Raw genomic sequence first — 19,678 nt, 5'->3', positions numbered from 1 at the left:
CAGCATAGGATTCAGAGGACAGCAAAAAGCCTTTCTGTGTCCCTTTGTGCCAGCCTGTTATCCTCAGCTCACATGGCTTTTTGCCCCTCCTTCTCCTTCCCACAGCCTATGTCATTCAAAGTTGAAACCCTAGACCTGGCCTTTGACTCCACCCACTAGCACCTAACAAAGAAGGGCCCCCACTCCCTCTTGCCTGACACTCTTGCTCTCTGAGGGTTTCCTTGATGGACCAACACTATCCCCCCCCCGCCCCCGCCACAGATGGCCCGTCCAGCTAGCTCCACTGAGCTGCCCTGGCTTGTGAGCATAACTAAATCCAGGGGACTTCCGTGTTTGGCAAAGTTTAATCAAACCGTGATTAATTACAACATTTGCAAAATCCAGGAATTATAGGGAAGACCTGCAAACACATAGCAATATATTAATGAAACTAAAATGCAAAAATGTATTGCGTTGGGCGAAATTACACTGTAAAATTGCAACAAAATTACAAATGAATATCCATATATCTGCCTGAAAATCTGCATTTGTATATACATTCTTAAGAGTATTTCCTGCACACACACACATTCTTGAGAGTATTTCCTGCACAATATGCATTACTAAACAGAATTGATCTCAAAATATGCCTTTTAGAAATCAGATGGAAAGAAAGAATATTTGGGCCAAGAACTGAGTCCCAGCATTCAGAGAAGAGTGACATCTGACAGCCAAGTCCAGATCCACACACTCTTCTGGGAAATTCAGATGGCCTCAGCTCATGTCAGAATATCCTAAGACCAAATTCCTTACGAATCTCTAACCAAGAGCCACTCTAAGCTTTGGGGATAAGGTGAGGAACATACCAATACTAAATACAGTAATAATGACAAAGCACACTTTGTACAGGAAGGAAACATAAGCAATACCCCCCTCCCCCCAAAAAAGGTTCTCTGTGTTGTAGAATCAATTTGGAAAAGATTACATCACTCGATGTGCATCCATGCAATGGACCAGCTCCATGCCAAGAAACTACTGTTAGAAAAGTATATATTTCACTACTTGACATCTTACTCCAGCAGCTGCCAAGTCTGGCTGTAGCTACCGACTTGACTGTTCAAGGACATGAGGGAAAAGAAAAGAAGCAGTGTGTAAGCAAGTAGGAGAAAGTGATCTGTTTTCAAAAGAGCCCATGTGCACATGTGGTTCACACAGTGCTGGCTAAAGGATTCTGAGGGATCTCTCTAGTACAACATGTAAACTAAGAATTCAGGCAGGCACCATCTGACCTTTGTAGGCTCTTCTGGGTAATGTGAGAATGGGGGAACTACAGCAAATGCCTGCCCCCAATTCCATCAGAAGCTATCCCTGGGTTTTTTTAGGTATGCATTCATGTTTTGCATTTGTATACCACCTACATGCTGTAACTGACAGACCGTTCAACCTACAAAGATGAACCTATATTCCACCTACACAAAATTGAAAGAAGAATTTTAAAAAACCCACTGAAATAATGATAAAGTGTTCTAAACGTTTTGTGCTGAAATCAGCAAAAAGGAACCAATATAAACTGAGCTCCTTTGATGAGAGGAAGGGCAGGACAGAAATTCAAGTCATTATTTAAATAATAATAGGAGCACTATCAGAGATGTACCCAATGTCACTGGGAGAAGAAAAGTTCTTCCCCTGTCCACAGAGATGGAGCCAGGCAAGCACCTCTGGGAAGGCGGCGCCACCAAGAAGTCAAGTTCACTGATGACTGCTTGCCTTCCTTCACTAGGTGTGAGCACCTGGATGGGCTTTTGATGAAGACCTCAGGACCCATTTAAGTAGAGAGGATTGATACTTCAAGTGCCCTGGCCCAAAGACATGTAGAGCCATGTGGGTGTGTAGTGCTATCCACTAAAAGAGAAATCACTTGTGGGACAGTGTAATGTGTATGGGTTGCTCGTGCGTAAGTTGCCGCCTCTCCAGGCTTTGTTGCCTTGATAAACCTTTCAGTCTGGGCAGCCCTTCACTTCGTGGCTGCCTCAGTCGCTAGCAGAATCCGTCAGTGGGTGTTTCTTAAATCTTTTCCAACATAAAAGTTGTTTGACACCCAGTCTCCTCCTACTCTCTCTGCGCGGAAGTCTTCTGCGCAGGGTGGGCGTGGGTAGCCGAGGACCCGTGCTCTCCCCGCGGGTGTCTGGTGAAGAGTCCGATTCCCCCATCAGCCCCTCTATATCCCTGGTATTGCGCTGATTGGCTTCCCCATTTGCGGAGCTGCCTCTCTCCCTGCTGGGCCCTTCTCCAGCATCATTTGAGAGCCTTCCCTCCGCCTCTAGCTCCGATGTCAGTTCCCTGACAGACAGCTATCAAAATCACCTCTGTGCACAGTCTTGCTGTCCAAGCTTGGTACACAGATGGTTTTGTTACAAGGCTGCACTAAACCTATCATAATTTTATCACAACTAAATACAGAGGGGTCTCTGAAGACTAGAGCTCAAGATTTTCATGTTTAAGATTTTTAAAGGAAAATCAGATTATTCATCTTTAGTTGTGCTTTTAGAGTCTTTCTTCCCAACAGCTGCAGAAAGGTCATTTCTCTCTCTCTCTCTTTCCTGTAATTTGCAGGCAAGTGGTGGGTTTATTCATGTAGGTCAATTCCTGAAAGTCCGCTTTATGAGTCTTTGAAATGGATTTATTAAAGCAATAGGTTGGCATGCTCTGTTTATACGTCTCCTTTAAACTTTATGAATCCTTGGCATTCCAGTGGGTTTTCTTCAACATTGAGTTTGATGGAAGTTTTGGAGAACTTAAAAGCCTGCATATCTTGAGATATTTTAGTTAGACCGACATATTTTTTTCTAATGACTTCCCACAGTATGTGTGTTCTTTGGGGGGGATGGGGACCACTGTATCTACCTGCTGAAACCTCAGGGGGCTAGAAGAAATGGGTATTGCTAAGCTGAACTGTTTCCCAGCAGGCTCCCAAATGGCCAACTCCTAGGGTCCTTAAACGATGGTCCTCTATTTGAAGGGCTATCTGGTTTAAGCCTGGAAAAGCGCATTCCTTGAAAGCGTTCATTGACAGCAGGCTAAGTAGACATATAGGTCATCTGTTTCCAGTTTCCAATATCTATCCAGCCATCCATCTATCTACAGTATCTGTCTGTCTATCTATCTATCTATCTGTCTATCTATCTATCTATCTGTAAGTTAGCTTATTCAAATTTTATGGAAATTTGCCACCTTTAAAAAAAAATTATTTATAAAAATATTTATAGACTATTTTATAAAAATTATCAAAGCAGTTTCCAAAAAACCCTCCATAAAACATACAGTAAAAGTTAAAAACAGACATCAATTAACCATTGTGAAAATATGTATTCTTAATGGCCTGAATAGGCCTGGCAAAACAAAAATGTTTTCAGCAGGCATTTTGATGCTTAAGGTAGTAGTGATCCCCTACCAACTTCTTAGAAATAATAATAATAGTAATAATAATAATAATAATAATAATAATAATAATAATAATACCCTGCCCATCTGGCTGGGTTTTCCAAGCCACTCTTAATGTTCCTTAATATCCCACCTGAAGCCTCTTAGTGAGGAGATGCCTGTATCCTCTAACTAGAACCATGGCCAGCCCAGCACAGTTAGCTGCTTTTCATGGGTGGAGGGTAATTCCTCGGGCTTCCCCCAACTGTGTGCCATTCAGCTGAACTCTCCACACGCAGGTCCAGTTACATCAGGTTTGTTGATTGTCCCAGGAAATCCAAATAATGGGAAGAAGGCCACCCTCCATTCCCAGCTCTTTCTTCACCTTCTGTCCTTCTTCTCCAACTGCTTGGTGGATTATAATGTGACCAAATGTCTTGAAAAACCATAGCAGGTATGCCTCTTCTCCCCCCAACACACCTCAAACATGCCTTCTTCTACACTAATGGTACAGGAAGCCTGTCCGCTAGGTCCCTCTAGTGGATGAGACGCACCGAACCCGCACTGCGGGTTCCATCTGCTGAATCCACCTGGACTTGATCTTGCCTCTGGTAAGAAATGCTAAGACAGAACAGGGAGCATTTCCCTCCTTCCCCCCACCAGGCAATCAGAGCAGAGAGACTTGGCCTGCAGTCTGTAAACAGTATTAAAAATGAACAAAGGATCTTAATGCAGCTTTATGAAGAAGTGACTGCTTTAATAATTGATGTCAGAGCGGATGTCTACTTCTACACAGCTTGAAGTTGGCTCAGACATGCGGGGAGGTTGTACTTTTTTCTCCCTGGAGCCTCGTTGGGCAACGTGAAAGCATCGCTCAGGCTGTTCTCTCACCCTTTGCATCGATGAGGAAGCACTCTGAACGACATCCCTCCTCGATTTGGGATATTAGCTAGCTGGAACCATCAGAGCAGTTTAAACTTTTTCTCCTTGCCTTCTGATGAGTAATACAGCACAGTCCTTCCCTATGCTACGAGCTGAAGAATGGATATGTTCTTGTTGCTTAGAGGAAAAGGGTTTGTCTCGGTGTCATGCAGAGTTTCAGACAGGGAGTGCAGCTAAACCTACAGGAGACCCTGAGCTCTAGGAAGGATTTCAATCGAACTGAACGTTGCAACATTTGGGACAGACAAAAGAAGCACCTTTTCATGCATGGCATAGTTAAACTTTGTTAAATTGGCTCCCACAAGATGCTCAAGGGGCTCAGATTAATGTATGAAGTCCTAAATGACTTAGGTTCCAAATATCTGAAAGACCAACTCCTTCCCTACAGACGCTTTCAGGTCAGCAGATAGGCCCATCTTGGTACTTCAACCACCCTCAGTGAGCATTCTGTGTGGCAGCCCCAAAGTTGTGGAAATTCTTCCCCACAGAGGGCACCTACTGGCACCTTCTTTGTCATGAGCTCTGGAATGGAGTCTTCCAAGTTTGAATTCAAATTGCTTTAGTAAACATGGATTGTTGACACGCACAGGAACGAGCAAAGATCTAGTGACCCAAGATAACTAGTAACTATGATAACACCTGGTTTCAACCATGTAGGACTCATTATCTTCCAGTCTTCCTTTCTCTCCAGTGGGAGGGGCACACCGATGGAGGTGGAGGGCTGCATGCTTCGCCCAAGCCTCAGGTTGTCAAGATATGTTTTAAACATTGGGATCCTTGGGCTTTATATTTTAAATTTTCTAAAACAGGTGCGTGCATTTTTCTCCCTCTGTGTCTGTTCCTTTATTTGATTGATCTTCACTCATTAGTGCTGTGTTGCATTGCTCCCCGTGAAATTAGGTGAGGGCATAATGACCTCGCCAAGGTTTCCCCATGAGCTTCATGGTTCATTTGAATACAGTTCTCATAGCTCAAAGCCCAGCACTCCATCCAGAGCACATCACATTGGTTTTCAGCTAAACTGCTGCCCACTGTTGAAGATTTGCTCTACAGAAATCACAGGAGGATAGGTGGTGTTTGGAGAGCCACACTGTGCTCTCCCCCCCACCAAAGAAGCATGCACATGTTCAATAGCAGCTTTGCTCATGTACTGACCTGGAATTACAGTGCAGCATATTGTACTGTGATCAGGGACTTCAGAAAAGATCACATAAACATGGCTAATACGATAAGAAGATTGAGGCTGAAAGCTTCCCTTTTCATTATGCATATTTGTGGCAGAGCTCTTCCCCAACCAAGTGCATTTTTTAAAAGAATGCAGTATTTGAGAATTACAAACCAGGTTTTTAGTCTGTGTAGATTGGCCTAATTCCATTCACTTAATGGAGTCACGATGACTTAAATAAGTTGAGGATATAGCCTTATATTGAGACAGGTAGTCTTTAAATAACAACAGCAACAAAAAACACCAGAGACTGAAAACCTCCGAGATTGGAAGAGCCAATATAATTTCCTTTCAGTGTGCTCAAGCTGAGTTGTCTGAAGTGGTCTGGATTTCTTACGCAATATGTCATATCCCTTGTGGCTATAGAGTTGTTCTGTTTGAGAGAACAAGGTTTATATGTTGAAAAATGGCAAAGTATGGCAGAGGTCAAATGTACATACTGTACTGCAAATATGAGAGGTAATCCACCCACCCGTATTTTTGGAGAAATGATTCCTTTGTGCGCAAAGAGCAAAGTGCTTTCAAGTGCTAGGAATGTCTCATGCTATATTGACTTAAGTTTTCTTTTCACCAGGAGATCTTAAAATGCAAAGAGTGGTTGGGCAGTGCGTGGGGGTGGGGGTAGAGTTGCTTCAAGTGGGTTATTTTAGTTTGCAATTACAAAAGAGATTATTATTTACATGGTTTCAGTGCTTATCTCTTACTTCAAAGATGGGTGACATGTCTTTTTGTGTAACGTGTACATAGGAAACATAAATGAAGTCAATGGGGCCTGAAAATATGCATAAAATTATACCTTGTGGATGATAATGAAGGAAAATTAGTATATCTACATATGGTGGCATGTAAATATACATTAATGGGGGGATATTGACTATAGTTAGTAGTAGGCTAAAGAGAATTGTTTAAATGCCTTAGAGCTGAAATAGACACGATGATGGTGGTGGTGGTGGTGATGATGATGATGATGATGTTATTTATACCCCACCCATTTGGCTGGGTTTTCCCAGCTACTCTTGGTCGCTTACAACACATCTAAGAACATAATAAAAACACCAATCCTTTAAAACTTCCCTAAACAGGGCTGTCTTCAGATGTCTTCTAAAAGTCACTGTGATCAACTCCCACCCGGAAACCTATGTCCCCGCTGCAGAAGGACATGTGGATCCAGGACTGGCCTCCAAAGTCACTTACAGACTCACTGTTCATGGAACTCACTGTTCATGGGAGGCAATCTTACTTGGCTATGAATGATCACCAAAGAAGAAAAAGTCAGGTAGTTGTTTATTTCCTTGACATCTGAAGGGAGGGCATTCCACAGGGAGAGTCCCACTCCCTAGAAGGCCCTCTGCCTGGTTCCCTGTAACTTTGCTTCTCCCAATGAGGGAAGCAGCAGAAGACCCTTAGAGGAGGACTTCAGTGTCCAGACTGAGCAATGGGGGTGGAGACTCGCTTTCAAGTATACTGGCCTGAGGCCGTTCAGCACCAACACTATGAATTGTGCTTGGAAACATACTGGGACAAGACAATTAGCATGGGTCCCATCTGGCTTGGGAGCACATCCAGTGGGCAAAGGGGCAAAGCCCCCAGTACCCTTACACGAGGGTCCTAACTTTAGCAAAAACGGATTCTACGTAGCCTAATGGTAGCCAAGAGACTGATACTGATGAATTGGAAGAACAGAGATACAATTCCCCTTAATCAATGAATTGACAACATGGCAACATATGAACAGACAGCTTATAGACGCAGACTTTGGATAAATACAATGATATTTGGAATGAGTTTACACAGAATATATTATGTTATATTATGTTATTGACAATTATATGTGTGTTAGATGACACCTGAATGAGAATATGTGCCGTGGCCAAAGCATTCCCTTAGGCCAACCTTTCTCAACCTTGGGTCCCCAGATGTTGCTGAACTGCAACTCCCATCACCCCTAGCTAGCAAGGCCAAAGCTCAGGGATGTTGGGAGTTGTAGTCCAACAACATCTTGGGACCCAGGGTTGAGAAACACTGCCTTAGGCGATATATTTTAGAGGGAAGATGGCTACAGTAACACACCCCTTATTCCTCCTGTGTTCCCCTCTGTTCATAGCTGTCAACTTTCAGATTTGAAAATAAAGGATCAGCAGCCTCACCTGTCCCAGGGACAGTCTACAGGATATCGAACAATCCGGGATAGCAGTAGGAAGCAGCGGGAAACAGCGCTGGAATAAGGGAATTTCCCTCAAAAAAAAAAAAAAGGGAAAAAAAGAGGGAAGTTTGACAGCTATGCCTCTGCTTCAGGACAGAACTGCCATTACCACATGGCCTACCCTGGGATGCCTAAGCTAGCTTGCTAACCTCATCTACAGCAGAAGATGCTGTCCTATCCTCAGTGTTAAAAAGTAAGATCCATTTGACAGTATACTTGGCTTCTGTATATGGAATGGGGTTAGGCGTTACCATCTGGTCCATTGCCTCAAACAGCAGAACATCTTTAGCTGGCCATTGTTGGATGGGTGAGGGCCGTAGCTCAGCCAAGTCCTCATTTATTGACAATAACAATTAAAAATGATGGAAGGGCTGTGGCTCAGTGGTAGAGTATGTGCTTTGCATGCACAAAGTGCAACTTTCCATCTTTGGTATCTCCAGGTAGGACTAGGAATGTCCCCTCTCTGAATCCCTGGAGACTTGCTGCCAGTCAGTGTGGACAATGCCGACTCTGCATAAGATAGTTTCCTACTCCACATGCCTATTAGCTACATGGACCAATGGCTATTGACAAGATGAGCCAATGATATGACTCTGTATAATATACCTATGCAAAATATATGCATAGGCTTGGATTGGCACAGGCAGAGTTTTCCTCAAACAGGAGGGTTTTCTTGCCCCCACCTCCTTCCTGCTGCAAATTTTGGCCTCTGAAATAATTACTCCTTTGGGTTCAGGATTGGAGCTCTTTCCAAATGGCATTCCAGTGGTGGTGGTGGGGGCAAGTGGTGGAAATCAGTTACCAGTCATGCCTCCTGCTTGTTGCACAAGGGGATAGAAAACCAGAAACAAAATGTCCGTCGCGAAGCACTCAAACCTGTTCATAACTGCACTTTAGACTACAATATTTCTGAAAAGCTAACTAACAAAAGCTATGTATCCTGGCAGAAATTGGCAGGTAGGTATTCTTCATGCCTTATCCACAAATATGCCATGGTTGGCTGAGAGCAAATAGAAATATTTTGTAAATATAAAGGCCATCTGTATAGCATCTGTATAGCAGCAAATGTTTAAGCAACAGGACCCATCCACTCTGCAGTGTTCGATATTCAACAACTTTCCGTTTGGAACTGCAAACTGGTTTACATTTGTTTGTTTCTTCTAATGTGGATTGGTTCTTCAGCTTGCAAACTGCTGGAAAGAAAACAGACAGGAAAACAAAAGGGAGGGTAGGACAGACTGGGTGGGTGGGCGGATGCAAATACATCTGGCACTTTGACTCTGGGGGACCATGATGTAGAAGCTTTCTATAACCTAGCAAAAGGACCATGAAGGGTATCAAATAAAAATGAGGGCCTCTTGTTTAATTTAAGAAATGTGTGAATTGTGACATGTTTTTAAATAGTTTGCATTTATATGCACCATATATGAAAATCATAAATAGTTGTGTTTTGGTTTTTTAAAGAAGGTATTTCAGTAAAAAATATTTGGGAATGAAAGACGACCTGCACCACCACTAAAGCATAGCAGCATGCATGTCTGTTGATATTTGAAGGATGAAGGGACTTTTATAATGTGTAAGATTATTGATGGCAATAGTGAAGGTAATAATAGAAGTATTATTAATTATTATTGTGATAATAATGAATAAAAATTACATACATGCATGCATATTTATGTATTTTACTCTTAAACTCATCTTCTTGGATTTCAGACTGTGGAGAATTCCCTTCTTCTTCTTTTCCTTTTGCCTGAGCAGGGTTGACTTTTCTAACATTGTGTTTTAAAAATCTGACAAGGTCACGCGAGCTTTTTTTTTTTTTTAAAAAGGAGAAGCAGGGTCATCAAAAGGGGAAAAAAATAACAGAACTGTGGTGAAATGGCTCTCTCTTGGCCTTTGTATCGATTCAGAGTGTGTCAAAAGGGGTCTTTTGTCGAGCCCCTACCGCAGCATACTAATTTGCTAGATCAAGTCTGTCAGAATATCGACTGGAAGTAAAGAACTACAGTGGCAGCTTTTGTGTTCCATCCAGCAGGGAGCCTGTGTGTGAAACAGGATTATCAGGGGGTCATGGAGGAAGTCAAGGGACGTCCATCACTTCCCTTCTGGTAATGTAATGGGGCGGGTGCCTAGATGTGATTAAGATGTAGAAGACAGGAGGCATAGCAGTGAACAAATCAGGAACACGCGCATGCAAATCAGCTTGGCCACTGTTAACCACATATTTCTAATGAAAGGAAGAGAGAAAAAATCGGAGGGCAGGACAAACAAATTGCAAAACAGCTGCATTCAGATGAAACCCCAAGCAGTTCATTCACTGTGTCTGTTTGTGTGTGGAACATAATGTGGAGGTGGTGTGGGGGGGAAGGGATTCTGTCCTTACGTTTTAAAGATCTGACACGCTGATCAACATGCATTGCATCTACTTTTTAAAAATAAAAAATGCTGAGTTGCTCTCTGATTACAGCAAATATTGTTTGGTTCTGTGTACAGATAAAAATTACGTTTTGTGCGACTCGCGGAAGACATACTCAACAACAGAATGCTCACCGCTCAGCTTTTGAGCATAGCCTTGACTTATGTGCCATTGTCATTCAAATGTAGCATGAGCAAAATATCTCTGTAGTAACTGAGGAAGCGGGGGGAGAGATTATTTGTGTGATTGAACAATGCGTAGCTTGATAAGTGCTGCTTTTTATTTTTATTTTTTTAAAAAAGTGCATGCTGGAGAGCATTTTGCATTCTGGAGATGCAGGCAGCTCGCTTCTTGCTTAGAGCTTTTGTAACACACACACACACACACACACACACACACATTCAAATGCACCTACAATTTATAAGTTGGGCCAGCTCCACAATCACTCTTTAAAAAACATGTTTAAATTTTGCTTGTACTGTCACTTGATTAGAAAACTATTAACTATTAAGTCATTCTTGGATAAATCTTAGGCAATTAACCTATTCATTGATTATATTGGGGGTATATATTAAACCAGTTGCTCTGGGGAGATAGGAGGAGTGCTTTGTGATGTTTCCTTTCTTTAAAAAATAATGTTGATAAACCCTTTAAAGATAAAAGGAGCATGGTACTGTAGTCTTTCATTCAGCATTTTAAACAAACTGGATTAAATTTGAATACAGTGGTACCTCAGGTTAAGAACTTAATTCGTTCTGGAGGTCCGTTCTTAACCTGAAACTGTTCTTAACCTGAAGCACCACTTTAGCTAATGGGGCCTCCTGCTGCCGCTGTGCCGCCACTGTGTGATTTCTGTTCTCATCCTGAAGCAGAGTTCTTAACCAGAGGTAATATTTCTGGGTTAGCAGAGTCTGTAACCTGAAGCATCTGTAACATGAAGCGTCTGTAACCTGAGGTACCACAGTACACGCCCCCCGAGGAGAAGAGGGAGAGACACAAGGGTCACTTCAGGCCTAAACGTCTGGAGCTCCCCTTCATGAAAACCAAACTGAGGAGGCTGCCAGGATGTGCCTTTGAGAACTATAACATTCCAAGAGCTGCCAGGCACCAACCTAGATCTGGCAGTCCCTCTTCTCTCACACAAAGGATGTCACTTTTAAGATGGCACCTGCCACTCTCTGTGCAACTATGCAAACAGTACGTTTCTGAGCACAATTCAAAGTGTTGGTAAAGGTAAAGGTAAAGGTACCCCTGACTGTTAGGTCCAGTCGTGGACAACTCTGGGGTTGTGGCGCTCATCTTGCACTACAGGCCAAGGAGCCGGCGTTTGTCCACAGACAGCTTCCAGGTCATGTGGCCAGCATGACTAAGCCGCTTCTGGCAAAACCAGAGCAGTGCACGGAAATGCTGTTTACCTTCCTGCCGGAGCAGTACCTATTTATCTACTTGCACTTTGACGTGCTTTCGAACTGCTAGGTTGGCAGGAGCTGGGACCAAGCAACAGGAGCTCACCCCGTCACGGGGATTCGAACCGCCAAGCCCTAGGCTCTGTGGTTTAGACCACAGCACCACCCATGTGCTGACCTTTAAAGCCCTAAACGGCCTCAGCACAGTATCCCTGAAGGAGCATCTCCACCCCCATCGTCTAGCCCGGACACTGAGGTCCAGCGCCGAGGGCCTTCTGGCAGTTCCTTCACTGTGAGAACCAAAGTTATAGGGAACCAGGCAGAGGGGGGCCTTATTGGTAGTAGTGCCTGCCCTGCGGAACACCCTCCCATCAGATGTCAAGGAAATAAAGAATGACCTGACTTTTAGAAGACATCTGAAGTCAGCCCTGTTTAGGGAAGTTTTAAATGTTTGATGTTTTATTGTATTTTTAATATTTTGTTGGTAGCCGCCCAGAGTGGCTGGGGAAATCCAGCCAGATGGGCGGGGTATAAATACATACATACATACTTCAGAGTGGACACCATCCACTCTGGGATGTACCCAGTGCTGGTCCTACATGGAGTAGCTTCACTGATATGAATAAATCTAAGCTATTCATGTTCATTAATTTCAGTGGGTCTACCCTGAGAAACAATGACTTGACCCCCAAAAATCATAAGGCAATAAATGTCTCCATACTCTCCTATATCTCCCTGATGAAAATAGGGACGTCCTAAGGGAAAAGCGAGACATTCTGGGATGAAATCAGAAACTGGGACAGCTTCTGTAAATCCAAGACTTTCCCTGAAAAATAGGGACACTTGAAGGGTCTTATACCAGTTGCTGGGATGGGAGAGCACTCTTGCGCTCAGGTCCCACTTGCTGGCTTCCCACAGGCATCTGGGTAGCCACTATGAGAACAGGATGTTGGACAAGGTGGGTCATTGGTGTGACTGGGAAGCTGACACAAAAGTTCAAGCTGAAATGGTCTGGTGGACTTGCCCCCCACTCTGGCCTCAATTTTCCTTTGTTGAACTATAACTTTCTATTTTTAACAGGCCTTATTCAGTTACTTTTGAAAGGGTATATAACACTGCACTCAGCTACTGTCCACTATAGCGGTTGCATTCGATTGGTGGCAACAGTGGTGGCCATTTTGAATTTATTGAAATTGAAAAGACCTTAACACAAGGCATTATGGGGGGATGGGCAAAATGACACCTGCTTCAGTTCTCTACCACCACCACCACCCCAAATAACCTGGAAGTTTGGGGTTCTAAATTGTGCTTGGAGTCTGCTCGAGTACAACAGGCTTTTCACTGGTTTAGTGGAGGGGATCCTCTATTTAAAGGATTGTCAGGTCTAAGTCTGGTTTAAATCACAGGAAGGGACAGCAGGAAGGGCCTTGAAATTGCCTCTCTGCTGAGCAGGCACACAGGTCACAAAGTTACAATCTGCTTTGGTACAAAGTTGTTTTTAGTCGAGGGCATAGCTGTCAACGTTTCCCTTTTTTAAAGGGAAATTCCCTTATTCCGAATAGGATTCCTCGCAAGAAAAGAGAAAAGTTGACAGCTATGGTCAAGGGATATCAGAACCTTGAAATGCCTCTGGTTAGAGGTTGCTTGTGTTCCTTTTCCTAACACATGTTTCTAAGGCATAGGTAGGAAATTGCCATGATGGCTGGGCAGCTAGACTGCAGATGCATTATGTAGACAGACTTGGGGGAAGGGAAACATTCCAAGACAGTTGCCGCTGCACTCATGGTTAGGAGAAGAGTGTCACTGTGTTCATTGGCCTCTTCCCTTCTGAGTGTCTCTTGCAGCACATTGAAGAAGTAAAAAGGTGAGCCTATTCTGCAGAAGCTGACTGGTACTACAAAACATGTCATTTAAGCTGGCTAAGAATTGGGTGTATGGCTGAGAAACATTTTGGCAAAGCTCCCAGAAGTAAGTTGCCTGCTTGCCTGCCTGAGGAACACATCTCACTATTGCCAAGTTACAAAGACGTTTCCTTCGCCTGCCTAAGAAAACATGTCTACAAAAAGAATGTGATAATCTGCCCTGTAGTCATTAGGGAGCTTGATTGAAGTCCTATTGTGATGGCATGGTGCTGAAAGAACCATTATTCTGAGTCAAGCCTTGTTGCCACACCCCACTGGAAAATAGAGAATGTAGCACTAGGAACGATACACAAAGACTAGTAATAATTAGGATACATGTTAGCTCTTTGTGGAAGCTCTGTGTGGAGGATAACAAGGTGAACTGAGGTAATTTGGGGGTTTTATCCCTGTCCCAAACCCACCCAGACCATCAAGGGACAAGCAACTGCATTTTTAGTTCTTTATTGGCAAAACACTTGGTTGCATCAGCTCCTAGTGTGCAACACTCCCCACTAACTAGCTGTCTAGGTTATCAGTGACTGCAAACCTGTGCTATGTCTTGGACAGCTGGAACAACAGCTTAGCCCCACCCCCTTGATTGACACAGTGCACTCAAGCACCCGGAGGCTCCACCTCAATGGCTGCTTTAAGTGTTTCCATTGCTTCAAGCCCCTCCTTGAGTATGGAGGCAATGGAGGTGGGGGATCCACTGGCTTTCAAAGACACAACTCTCTCTGAAAGCACTGCAGGTTTTCCTGATTCCATGTCCTCCTTTAGTGCTTCTGCTGTCTCCTCTTTCCCAGTCTCTGGTTGCCCAGTCTCTTCCTCCTGACTCCCCTCTTCCACCACCACCACCAGCTGCCTCATGGGTGGCACAGAACCCCACAAATCACTCAGTCCTCCTCCTTTCCAGCTCCCTTGTCTGCACCTGCCTCTGCTCCTGTCCATCCCTGACATTCCCAAGTCAAAGCACAATTTCAATACTTAGGTACCACCACCACCCCAGTTGGATCAGGGGCCTCCCAAAGTTTCATGTTGCTCTGCTTTATTCTGAAATTTTCTGTACCTTATTGATCCATGTTTCCCTATACAGTGGTATGGTTACAGACGCTTCAGGTTACAGACTCTGCTAGCCCAGAAATAGTACCTCGGGTTAAGAATTTTGCTTCAGGATAAGAACAGAAATTGTGCGGTGGCGCGACAGCAGTGGGAGGCCCCATTAGCTAAAGTGGTACCTCAGGTTAAGAACAGTTTCAGGTTAAGAACGGACCTCTGGAACGAATTAAGTTTTTAACCCAAGGTACCACTGTACCTGTTTATTTTCTAGATCCATGAGCTTTGCAAGAAGTGAAGCTTTCCAAGATGTTGCCCAAAGAGCACTTAAGAGTTCTGATATATATATCAGTTGCTATGCTATATATATATAGCATAGCAGCAGAGGATTTTTTTAAAGTGAAAAATTTCATTTAAAAATATATATATACATTGTTTGTTTTTAAGAAAACCAAACCCCAGAGCTCTACAGGTAACATTCTGGGACAGACTCATTATACTACACACACACACACACACACACACACTGGGTGGCTCCCATCATCATCATCATCATCATCATAAATGATAAAACATCAAACATTAAAAACTTCCCTAAACAGGGAAAGTTATTTCGTATGTACAAGTGAAAAGACACATCATTTGGTCACCTCTTGATTACTTTACGGTAGGAAAGAAAAACAAAACACCACCCCCTTCAAAAATATGAAACTAATAATGCATTTTGGATTTTAATTGGCATGTTGCTGCAATGTGGAATATGGTAAAAAAATCCACCACAAAAGCCCCTGGACCTACAGTATCTGTGTGAAGTTTAGCAGGCATAATCCACTCTGGAGGGGCTCCCATGCCTGTAAATTTTATACACTTTGGTCAAAAGGGGGAAACATTATAGTCATTTTTAGATATAGGCATCTATAGCAAATAGGGGAATGCAGAACTTAATTTTATGCAGAGTAACTTGGAGCCCAAAATGCATATCAAAGCAGAGAGAGCACAGAGCAACTCAAAAATACAGGTACAATGTGAGTATTGGGTCTCAAACACTTCCCTGATAAAATGTATTTTTTAAAAAAGACTAATTAAGTAACTACAATAACATCAATGTTATTTTGACATATCATGGTGCATCAGTTTGCCTGCAGCACAGATAAATCCAGAGAAAAATCAGGTTAATAGCAGCCAGATCCTTCCATTAATTGTAAATTGTACTTTAATTAGACACACATAAAGATGTAGGTAATAATAATTTAACAAATAACAGTAAAAGACTAAAACCTGCACAGTGCAACAAGATGAAGTAGCAAAAATGCTGGCTATGTAAAAAAAAAAAAAAGCATCTGCAGGAGATAAAACTGTTCATTAAAAGTAGGACTGCATTATTTAATTGATTAGATTAATGGTTTTAAATACATTTGACTCAATTAAAAAGTGACCACAAGTATTTAGGCAGAAGGTTATACAGATTCTTTGTAATATTTGTGGGCAATTTTTAAAGATTAAAAATAAATAAATCCTGGATGGTTTAGCTGTTTATTTTGTTGCATGATTACTTCACCTTATCTTTTATCAGTTAGTATTTTAAAATATATTTTAATGGAACACCAATATTTGGAATATTTTACTTAAAGGTTGAAATCAAGCTGTTGTCCTCCCTGCCTTTTGACCCCCAGTCCCAATGGGCACCAATCATTACTGATCATGCTTTGAACCTACTAAAGTTCCATATCAGTCTGCTCAAAGCACTGTTATTGCTTCTATGTACTAAGCATTGTCTAGTTCTATTGTCCACCCCCACTGGTTTTGCTAAAAAGTGTTTGGTTTAATCCTAACCACTGAACATCAAGAGCCAGCAGTTCATTCAGGGTGTGCTTCATTCCTTCGTTCATTCATATTCTTGCTTGTTGAACCATTCAGGGGGAGCGCACTAACAAGAGTCTTCATCTTCCTCCTCCTCCTCCTTTTCTGTGGGGCTTGTAACTGGCCATTATATATAATAAAGAGTTGCTGAAGTGCATTGTCTGATGTGTGAACTACTTGTCACACAAAATGCTAGGCAAGCTATTCAAAGAAAGATGCTATCTTGGCACCAGGTCACAGTGTCCTCAGCATACTGAACAGCACCTTCCAACACAAGGGTTCCCTTTAAGGTAGTACAGTGATATCCAATCCCAAAATGCAGTAAATGGGAGCAGTTTAGTGCTGTGGCGATTCCTGTCTTCATTTCCTCAAAAGTTTACCCCTCCTCTGTGAAAGAGGCTACTGTCTTTCTGCTTCATGTTCAGGGCATTTTAGAATGTCTTTAGAATGTCAGTGGGCGTGTGATTTTGAGCTTATATTGCCATTCTGTGGTGGCCATGGGTGTGCTGTATGTTTTTCTTCACAGTAAACATTTTTCCAATGCTCTGCAGCCTCCCTGGGTGCCCACACCTCCTGATCTGCAAAAACTCTGTGGAAGAATTGTCTCATGGGGTCTAACCAACAGCTGTTATTGGCATCTTCCAGGAGGGCATTCCCACAGGCCGATTACTGAAAAGGGATTACTGCCTGGTTCCCTGTAACCTCACTTCTTGAAATGAGGGAACTGCCAGAAGGCCCTCAGTGTCCAGGCTGAACGATGAGGGTGGAGACACTCCTTCAGGTATACAAACACTCACCTACAAGGAGAATATATATATATATTTTGTAGGTACTAAAGCAGTTGTGTACATTGCCAATGGAATAGAGGGTTGCAAACAATGCTAGTCCCACTTTAGAGTAGACTCCTTGGAATCAGATATATAGGTGCATTAATTTCAGTGCATTTTCTTTGAGTATCATTTAGTTGGATAACAGCCCAGGTTATTCAAGGCCAGAATAACACATTTCCTTTAGGTAACTCTAGTAGCCTATTATCAGCTTCTACACAGCTTCCAGACCTCTCCTTCTGATCCCTGGAACTCTCCCCAAACCACACCCCTCAATGGGTCTGCTCTGCAGCCAGAGTGTTTTGGCTAGCCTTTAACTCTGACAATGCCTCTTACTTATCTCATTGGAGGAGAGAGATAGTGTGTTTGTGTGTGTAGAAACTAGCCAACTATATAAAGCTAAAATTTGTTTTCATAGCTCTGCCTGCTTTTGTCTCTGTCCCCAGCCACAACTAGCATGCGGCCCTCAGAACGGTCCGCCCGCTGACTCCCCCTCAGATGTAGGGTGGCTGAGTGGGAGGAGGCAGGCAGACTCCTTGGAGGCTCTGCGGAGTGTCCTGCCCTGGCTCACCCTGCCCCATGGGCAGCTGGCCCCACCCCTGGGCACAGGGCATATATGCCACCCCAGGTGCCCAATCGGCTTGCTCCACTGCTGAATGCATATACAGTGCTACCTCGGTTTAAGAACAGTCCGGTTTAAGAATGATTTGGTTTACAAACTCTGCAAAACCGGAAATGTTTTGTCTTGGTTTGAGAACTTTACCTCAGTCTATGAACGGATGCCGAACGGTGGAAGGGCACCAGAGGCGGGAGGCCTCATTAGGGAAAACGCTCCTCAGTTTAAGAGCAGTTTTGGTTTAAGAACGGACTTCTGGAATGGATTAAGTTCGTAAACTGAGGTACCACTTTACTTCATGACTTGTTTTTCAGCTAACACATACCCTGCAACTGTCCCAGAAAAACAGGGACACCCCTTTTTTCCCTGCAAGAACACGGCGGCCATCTTGAGCACAATGCTCTCTCACAATTTTGGGATGCGACCTCATGTAGGTCATGTGACTCATGCAGGAATGCAGCCCTAGAAGATGGCATCCCATTTCTGCCCCTGTGTTGCGTTGGAAGGTAAGCAGGTGATCATCAGCCTCTTTAAGAAAGCCTTTGGCTTGATTTAATTGCTCTGTTTTGTAGTTCTTTTTTTCTTTTATTTGTGATTTTTTTAATTGTCTGTTTGTTTTAAAATGTATACCTGTAGTAATGCTGTGCTGAATACTTACCCAGCAATATATATATTTTACCATCTCTATCAATTAATTCACCAATCAATCTGAAATATGTTACAGAACTTTTACGAAGGCTGGATCAATAAAGTTACTACAAAGCCTCATATAGGTAGATAGATATATCATATTAGGTTTAAAAATTAATTTAAGCAATAGCTGCCATGTTGAAAGTAATGGAAACATGCATAGTGCATCTCTGGCAGTTGAAAAAGAAAACCTGCCTTTCATGTGCTGCAATTCACACTTCACATTTGCCTAAATTCAATTGATTACATACCTTTCATGCACAGATTGCTCTCGAAATTATATACAAGACAGCTGCCAGACACCAGAGAAGCAATTCAGTAAATAGAGAAATTTCACCGGTTTCAACTATTTATACTGGAGTAATCCCATTAAAGCTGTCAAGAGTTCTGGAATTAGTGGATTCGTTTTCTAGAGTAAGTGGCTTCTGCTTCTGAAAGGAATGGAGCAACACAGATGTTTGCTATTATAACTCCCCAGAGGAACTTCATCAGTGTTAGCGATAGGCTATTTCACCAGATCTTGAAGAGGCATAGGACAGCAAGGTTCCCCTAATTGTTAAGGATTGTTCACCTTTTGGAAAACCATACAATAATTAGGAAAAACAACAACCCTAAAACAGGAAAATGTATTATGGATAGAGTTTGTCCCTACTTGGGGGGGAGAGAGGAGACTTTGGAATGCAGCAGTGGGCCTCCTGCTTTGCTGTGGATCTTGACAATGCCAGCTCCTTGTAAAGGAGGCACTTAGAAAAGGTGATAACACATTTTAAGGATAATGATGATGAAACAGGGCAAGATCTAGTCCAATGTATCTTCAGTTTCTCCATAACTCTTTGATAACTCATGTTACCAGACAGAGAATTCCTTGGGGACCTTGCATTGAACCAACATTTCATCCCATCAATTTTCTTTTCTTTTATGTATTTTCTTTTCTTAAATGTATATCCTTTGTTTCCTGCTTGGCAGGGGGTTGGACTTGATGGCCCTTGTGGTCTCTTCCAACTCTATGATTCTATGATTCCTGCCTTTCTAGCATCCTAGAATTCAAGGCACTGTGCAGGTGGTTCCTGGGTTTCCCATCTAGGCCCAGCCAGACCTGCTTGGTGGCAGCTTTATTTGCCTTCAAACCACACCCTCATA

This window comes from Podarcis vaucheri (genome assembly GCF_965113315.1).
Source record: "Podarcis vaucheri genome assembly, chromosome: 11".
NCBI lineage: Eukaryota > Metazoa > Chordata > Lepidosauria > Squamata > Lacertidae > Podarcis > Podarcis vaucheri.
Note: the sequence above shows the minus strand (reverse complement) of the source record.